Raw genomic sequence first — 9202 nt, forward strand, 5'->3', positions numbered from 1 at the left:
TTATGGGGGATAACATGTGTTATCCGGGCATGTGTTGCCATGTGTGAACGGTACCTCGTGTACTATGAATCGGTGGTTTTGTTGGAGGGACTGTTGGAGGGGGAACGACGGTTCCCGGGGGAATAAGGTTGGACTTGGTGTACAGGGGTCCTGGAGGTAAAGGTTGGAACTAGATATAAGGTTGGGGGTAGCCATAAGGTTAGAACAGGGCATAAGGAAGGCATATCAACTCGTGATGAGTGATGTCACGAGGGCTTGTGTAGCCGTGGTTGTGTGTTCTCTTCTTGTGACGTGTGTAGTCACAAAGGCATGTGTGCCTAGGCATGTGTTGCCAATGGTCTTGTCGTTATCCTTTTTGTTGTGGTTAACCTTTGTGGTTTGGGATGTGTTCCCGTGTTATCTTTGAGAGTGTTGAGTCTTATGTTGGCTATTGATCTTGGTTTTTGACTTATATATATGTATTCCGTTTCGAAAATGGTTTTACAACTTATATCTTACTTATGTACATTATTTCACATGTATTGGTGGGTTACCATCATTATTCGCTGACCGGGCGTCGTCCCATGTTTATCTTTGTGATCTTTCAGGTGATGTCTAGACGAACGCGATGTCTAGTGCCTGGTAGTTTAGTACCTTTCCTTTGTTTTTGGCCTGTGAGCCAATGTAGTGATAGACTTATGGTTTTGGGATAGTTGTGTACACAATGCAGATTTGACAGCCGTAGCGTTTATCATTGTTAGTAAACGTGGCATAACACTCCTGTTTGGATTTGCTTTTACCCAGTTACCTTTTTATCTTCCGTTGTGCTAGTGTTTTGTTGTGTTATCTGCATGTGTTAAAGGCTGTTATTATAGCTTGTTTTAGGGGGTGTTACAGCTTCATCTAGATTGGTGTATAGAACTTGGATGAAAAAAACTTCTTATTTCTGTTGGTTCTTTGACGGTATCCTTCAACTTATTTGTTGCAGCAAGGTCAGCTGACTTACTTCTACTGCACTCATGGTTGAAAAATCGCTAGGCCCTCCTCGGGCTCTCGGGGGGCGCGTAGCGCGATTAATCGGCGCATAGGCGGCCGTGTATTTTTTATTTTGTAAAATTTTGTTTAATTTTTTAAGATTTGATAATTATAAACGATTTAATACTTTAATAGGGTTATTTTTCTCAAAACGATGTCGTTTTGAGTGAAATAATCCATTTTAAAAAAGAAGGGAAGAATAACTAATCAGTTGACTAGGCGACCTAGTCAATGTGTAGGCGGCCTAGTCGGTTCATAGTCGGCCTAGGCGGCCGCCTAGACCACCGATTATAGTGATACACTAGGCGGTCGTCCAGCGCCTAACACCTAAGCGCCAATTAATCGGTGTCTAGGCAGAATTTTTGCAACACTGATTGCACTACTCTGATATGCTACTAAACTAATTTGCTGCTAGGTTTTCAAAACTTCAACATGAATTCAGACTTCTCTGCTGTTCGCTCTACTTCAGCACTTAAGCTGGAATATCTTCACTTATTCTTGTCTCCACGTCTGCTGGTAAATTTGTCGTTGCATTAAGTACATCCCGATATCAAAGGCTACTTGAGCTCCAGCCTCAACTGCTTCTTGGCCGCCCTCCTTAGTCCCAAGGAACTCTTTGACAGCCTCAAGGCCACGCATGTAACTCATCATGTCTTCCTTCTACCTGGTTGAACGCTTGTAGGCTTCTTTTGCCTCGCTTAAGGCAGTAGCATGAAACTTTACCAAAGCAACAATTGTGGCCTAGTGATTCTCTTGCTCTTCTGTCAAGGATGCTACTAGGTCCTTGTGATTCCTCTTCAACACGCCAAGTACACCCTCTTTTGCTTTTAGGGAATCTTCATGCACTTTGAGGAGTTCCTTGAGGCATTTGTTATCCTCGACAATTTTGTGAAACACTCGCTATCATTGCGCATGAAGAACTTGTCCTACCAGTATGGCCTGCAAAAACGATGAGATGTGAAACATATGGAGCATGAACTAAGTAGTAGAATGATAAAACTAACCTCCATAGCATGCGTAAGATAACGATCGTATAATGAATCGACATCCATGGCAGCCAAGTAGCTCACATCTACAGGAGGGGCAATCCGAGCGACATATTTCCTAACGTCAACACCCCCACTTATAAAAGACGTTGCAGGAGGCACATCTATTCCGAACCGAATCAGATTTGTTTGGGCCTGTGCAGTGTGTTCCAGAGAAATTCCCTCGCCTACCTAGAGGAATGGATAGGGTCCGTAGAGGGTCCAATAGGGGCCATAGAGGGTCCAACAGAAATAGGGGCCAGGCATTGCGTTGGTGGGACATGTGTCACCCCTTCACTTGTTAACTCTTTATCTTTTTTCCCCTTTCCTCTGGAGCTTTCGATCTTACTTTTCTTAGACGGAGGATTTTGATAACATCTAGACATATATCGGTTTGATTTGGAACACTTGTTACCTACAAAATACAAAACATGGTTAAAGTCAACAAATAAGGATGAAAGGTGGGGGAGTATGTGTAACACCCTCGATTTTCAGCATAATTTAAAACCATTAAAACTTACAAAATAGGGCAAGTCTATCGTTAATTTCCCAAACAGGCGGAAGCTAAACATAAGTGTTGGGTGCTATGCCACATCTAGGTTTGAGAACCTAGATGCACAGGCTGAAACTTAACTAAACAAAGTATAAGTCATGATCATTATCCAAATACAAGCATGACTCACAGGCCGTCTAACTAAAGCTAGTTACTATCTAACTAGGAACCGCAGCTCTGACTAGCACGCTCATGAGCCAACTAATCACTACCTGAAAAACATGCGGTGTAGCAACCGTTAGCGAATAATGCTAAGTAACCCACTCCCACCCGTTGAGTACAATAAGTATAAATAGAGGAAAACCATTTTGAGACTTGGGAATACATAAATATAGGCCTAAATGACTCTAACTTTAAAACCAGGGATAAGACTCAAGACGCACCAACAGACTTGACATGACACGGCACGGCACATAAAGGCACAAGCATGCAAGCTATGACCACAAGACAAGACGACAATAAGACTCAACAATAACAAACAACAACAACAAACATGTCCATGTTCCTACCTTATACCAAGTTCCAACCTTTACGCCTCTCCAACCTTATATCAGTTCCAACCTGTACCTCCAGGCCACCCTACACACCATCATCCTTATTCCTCCGGAGCACCGCATGCTCCCCGCCTACATAACTTCCAACAAGACCACTAATCTCTTAGCACCCGCGGTGCCATTAAATCAGACACTGGTACGTAGCACCATTACACACAAGCACGCGCAGTGCATCAAACCGCCAACATATATTTTCCGCCAATCTCATATCTTTTCATCACACATGGATATCGACACAACATACAAGACTTGACAATGACTTCATCAAGGGGTAATCAAGGGATGGGCAATCACGCATATCGACTCTCAGCAACAAGTAACATCAAGGCGACCACAAGACTCATAAAGACCACTATAGACCATACTTTGACATCACACGATACAAGTTTAGGCCACATGCATAAACATGACTCACAACTTCACAATACGGTACTTAAGACATTGTACTAGACTCATAAACATCAAATGGGGTACAACGGGGCACGGGGAAACGACCAACGGAGACCAAAAAAATACCCCACCGCCCATACCAGCGGGCGGTACGGCGGGAGGACCTCCTCCCACCGGACTGCCCGCCGGCGGGCTGCCCCGTTCTAGCGGGTATTCCGGTGGGTGGTCGTCCACCTGCCGGCCACCCGCTAGAACGGCGGCCTTGTCCCAGTGGGTGGTGGAGTGGGGTTCGTCCCCCCACCGACTACCCGCTGGAACACAAGTTTCTTGTCATTTTTCCCATCCCGGGAATTCCCCAATTTTACCCAAATTCAAGTCCAAACACGCCCAAACACATATCAACAAATTGGGAATCGAACACATAGAATAAGCCAAGAAACAGCACAATTGAACCCTAAACGCAAAGTCTAAACATGCCAAGACTCAAGGATAAACACATAATAGTTCAAGAGCCTCAAGAACATCAAGAACCCATCATATAAGGCCCTAAAGACAAGCTCTAAACATATTTAAACACAAGAAGCATGCATATAAATACTTACAAATATCAAGATCACCAAGATCATCAAGAAACCACAATATAAACCCTAAGATAAGCTCTATCAAGGCATAAACACAAAATCACACATACAATAATTCAAAGGAGCCAATCAATAAAAGATAGCAAGGAAAATAGGTTTTGTAAGACATGAGTTACATTTTTTCCTTAATTAAACTTCTTATGCCTTCTAGGATCTTCCTCAAGGTCCTCTTCCTATCAATCTTTCCTAAGCTTGGTGACGGGGAATTCTTTATCTGAACTCTGGGAGGGGATTTTCGAGTGGTAGAGGAGAAGGTGGGAGGTAAAGGTTCTAAAGGCTTTCTAATCCCTTTTATATAGGTTTAGGAATCCTAATCAGAGTTTAATTAATAATGGGCCCTCTTTCCTTATTCTAACAGGCTTGGGGCTTCAATATGGGTAAGGGTCCACGATCCTCCGTGGACCATATTAATTAATTAAGGGATCCTGAATGAATTAAATTCTTTTAACTATTCTTTAATAGAATTAATTAAATAATTAATCCGAGTTTAAAGGGCATAACACGGGGTGTTACACTCTTCCCCCCTAATAAGAAGCTTCGTCCTTGAAGCTTAGACGTAGTGCGATTTAGACAAGACAAGCAATTTGGGAAAGTAAGTTGTGTGGCAAGACTCAGGGCATGTTTAACAACCGGAGAGTCGTTCGTCATGAGGCTTGCACCATGCCAAACCAACTAAAACTCGTCCCCAGGTTAGTTTAGCGTATTCAACTTAACTCCAAACAATGTATAAACCAAAAGCATTCGATTAGGAAATTTTAATGCACTTTCGTATCCCAACAAGTGCAAGTCTATGTTCGATCAATTTAGGCGGTAATTAAGGTTCGAAGCAAGCTTACCTTGGTTTCCAGTCTCGAGCTAGAGGCTCCTGGTGGCCCGTGAATGCCCAGTCTGGTTTCCACCACGGACATCCTTCGGTCCAATGAGCGGACCGAGACGTTTATAGACGCGAACCCTTCCTCCATTATCCGGTTCTGACTCATGATTTGTGCTAGGATTCAAGTGCTATGGAACGACAACTTCAAAGGTTACAACTTGGGTGAAGACAAAAATCAGTAATTCCTAACAGAAAGTTCCACGAACACGTCCAACGTGCCTGGGCCGTGCGTGGACAGGAAGCAGCAAGTCCAACGCATCCGCCCAACGTTGGACATGCGTTGAAGTGACCAGCGTTGAAATTACAGAATTTTACCTATTTAAAGGCTTGTGATGAGACTATTTTGGGTGTGACTTTTTATCTATCATTTTCCTCTTTTAGAAATTAGTTTTCTTAGCTTAGATTATGGTTAGATCTTGCTAGATACTCATTGCTCAACAACTCTTGAAGATTGGATCACAATTGGATTAAAGATTGGGTAACCCTACTTTCTTAAGTTTTCAATTCTATTTTCAATTGTGTTATCTTGAATCTCTTTCATTGTGTTCTCAATCTATTAATGATAATGAGTTGCTAGACTTCTAGGATTTGGATTGGAATTGATTCATGTTTGTGTATTCATGCTTTGTATAGATTAGATGATGAGATTTGATGTATGGTTTGACCTTGAATGTCTATGTTGTAGAGGTGTGCATATGGATCCCTCTCCATTAAGAGCTCGAATGGATAGATGAGTGTGAGAGTGGGGAAGTGGCAAGAGATTTCACTTTCCTTAGTCTTGCCCTAGCAATCCCCGTCCTACGATTCGAGAAGGCTAGGCCCGGGAGGAGAAGGTAGACCGCCCACCAAGTGTTTGCTAGAATGCCTCACCCGACTTAGGAATTGAGAGTCTAGGTTCTACGCAACCTAGTTATGGTGCCATAGTTCTCCCTTAGGTTAGTCTTGTCTTACACCATCTCTTGTCCACTTAAGACCAATGAATGCATGACCACGAATCCTTTCCATCCAAATTCCCGTTTTACATTCTTGCTTGTTTCCTTTATTTTCTTTCTTTTCCATGCTTGCAACTTGTGTTCCCATATCCTCCTCTTGCACCTAGCATACTCTTGTTGATGCATACTGACATGTGATTGTTTTGCACTTTGCTTGCTTCGATTTGCCATCCTTGAGTTCGACACTCAGGGGTTCCATATCCTCGTTTACACTTTCCATCACTTCCCATCCCATTACACTACAAGTGGATGTAAAAATCCATTTGTCACACTTCTAAAGTGTGAGAACCCAAAATTTAATTTTATAAATTCGATTTTAAGAAATTCCAAAATAGCCATTTTCACTCTATTAAAAAAAAATTTGAGATAAATTTGGTGTTTGAATAAATTATTCTGAGTTACATTTTTAAATGAATTCAACATCGAGAATTTTAATTCCAAAAATCCTAAACTTTCGGGTACTTCGTCTACCACGTTTTAAACTGAGAAACCTATCTGAGTGAGACTAGGAGAAATCTGAGAAACCTGAACCAAGTGTTTATATAGAAATCATTTTTGGAAAAAATCTATTTTGACCCCCAAACTATTTAAAACTATCCTTCTAGACTTGGGTTCATGTTGCATGGTGAACCACAAGCTTCCAATGTTTTTGTCTGTACATTTGAAGAGTCAACCAAAATACTATTTTACCCTCAATCAATCATAGTAGAATCTCCTAGGGTTTTGCACCCTATAAAACCCACATTATTCACTCCTCATTCCTTGATCTCATTCCCTTGTCTATCCAAGCTTTGTCTGATAGAAGAGAACAACATTCACAGTAAGCTTCATCCTTCATCTTTCATTCCTTCACTTTGCTTCTAGTGCTGTTTCTTTGGCCTCCATTATCTGAGATTCTTAGGATTAGTTTGTGTTGTTGTTTGGGTTGTTTAGGTGGTGAAGGAAGTGGTGGAAGTTGAGTGGAGAGTAGGCTGAGATCTACACAAGGAGGAAGAACAAGAAGAGGTATAACCCCATGGACTCCCAACTTAATTTTGGCTCTGTGAAGCCACTGTTTTTATAGGTAGAAATGAGTAGAAATGCTAGAATGTTGTGTGTTTGAGCTATTAGATGACTTGTTAATGTTGTATGATGTTTTAGAAGTGGAAATTTGCCTGATTTTGCATTACAGATGAAGGAGAAGCCACTGGTGCACCTCTTAGTGTGCACTAGTGGAAGTCACGGACCTAGCCAACGGCCCACGAGGAGAGCCGTTGGCTAGAGTCGTGGCTAGACGGCCCTAGGGCCCCACCCTAGGCAAGGGCCGTTGGACGGCTCCAGGCGGCGGGACTCCCCTAGCCCCGCCGCTAAGACCGTTGTAGGCTACCTGTGCAGTGGCCGGGCCCTTGTGGCTCATCTTCGTGTCGTTTTGGACTGGGTGTCACGGGCCCTTGTGGCTCGGTACCTTGGGGCCGTCATGACGCACGTTTGGCCTTTGATTTCGTTGAATTTGGATTAGAAATGAGCATGTTATGGTAGAATTTGGGATGAAATGCTTCACAGTAATGTTATTTGAGTTCACTGCCTATGGGATTTGCTTTGTTTTATCCTCCTGATGCTATTTGAGTACTGAATAGAGAAGCATGAACGTTTTGTGAATTAGAATTGTTAGAGAAGCATGACTAGAATGTGTTTTATGTTCAATGGAAATTATAGTCTCTTATGATTGTGAAAGTATACAAGGTATGTTATTTTGCAAACCAAGCATGATTGTGTGTTCTTGAGAGTTCACTGTGATATATAGATTTGAAGCATGTTGTACATTAACTTACATTCCAAGCATATCATGTTTTATAAGTGCATAAATGGCCAGTGTGAGCCTAAGTATTATTTTCCAAAAATCATGAGCTATCTGTATGTCATTACCTTGTTGCATTGAGAAGTTGTTGAGTTGTGACATGCATAAGTTTGGTGCATGAGAGATATACATATATTATCTATCTATATATGTGAGGTTTTGGAGGACCCATTGGGACTATGTCCTTTCGAATGATGTTGACCAGATATTGCGATCCGATGTGTTGTAACGCGGTGTATTCCCACGTTACGAGGTTGGAAACTGCCCGCCAGACTTGGAATCCTGGTCAAGGGGTGTGCACGCTAAAAGTTCGATAACTGATTCCACAGAGTTGAGTTTAGAATCAAGAGAGTGGTTCGGTGGATGAGATGAGCATAGGTCGGCTAGAGGCCGTACTGGGATAGGTTCGTTCACGCTACGGTGAAGTTCCTGTGAGCATATAGCCATTAACGTGCAATCCAACTATCAGCTTAGGCTTTTAGTTGAGATGGAGCACATGCTTCAATTTTGGTATCAGAGCCAGACCAAAGGTCATGGGTTCGAATCTCAGCGCCACTCATAAGCGACTACGGTTTACCGGTCCACGTGTTGCTTGGAACCCACCGCACACGTGAGGGGGCGTGTGAGCATATAGCCATTAACGTGCAATCCAACTATCAGCTTAGGCTTTTAGTTGAGATGGAGCACATGCTTCAATTGTTCCTACCTCATCCATTTGTAAAGAAAGCGAGTCATGGGGACTCTAAGAAAGCAAGTCATTGCGACTCTAAGAAAAGAAAGTAAGCGAGTCCTTGTGGCTCTAAGAGACCTCCATAGAAAGTATTCTAGTTTTACAACGAGAGTATATGTATACTTATAGCATTTCATTGCCTTTGAGTATAGTGTTGCACGAGATTGCATAAAGAGAATGTTTGCACGAGATTGCATAATGAGAATGTTTGCACTAGATTGCATATCGAGAATGATCACCCGAGATTGTATATTGAGTATGATTTCCTTAGTTGCATATTGAAGTTGATATCTCTTAATTGCATGTTGAGATTTTGATTGCATGAGATTGTTATGGAATTATTCTATAGAGTTGAGTTTTGCTATGTTGATTATGTATTAGTATGATTATGTTGTTAAGTTGTTTATTGATGAAGCATGCCTGTGGATATTATAGGTTGCGAGCATATAGAAAGCTTGTGGTTTATCTTAAAGTTTGTCTAAGTGATTGAATTGCTTAATTTGGAATGTGAGCAAATGTTTTTCAAAGTATATACTGTAGTATTTTACAGGGCTGAAAGTGGTTATACTTAGCTTTGTGCTAACGGGTGTTT

Source organism: Ipomoea nil, unplaced genomic scaffold, assembly GCF_001879475.1.
Source record: "Ipomoea nil cultivar Tokyo-kokei standard unplaced genomic scaffold, Asagao_1.1 scaffold0319, whole genome shotgun sequence".
Lineage (NCBI taxonomy): Eukaryota > Viridiplantae > Streptophyta > Magnoliopsida > Solanales > Convolvulaceae > Ipomoea > Ipomoea nil.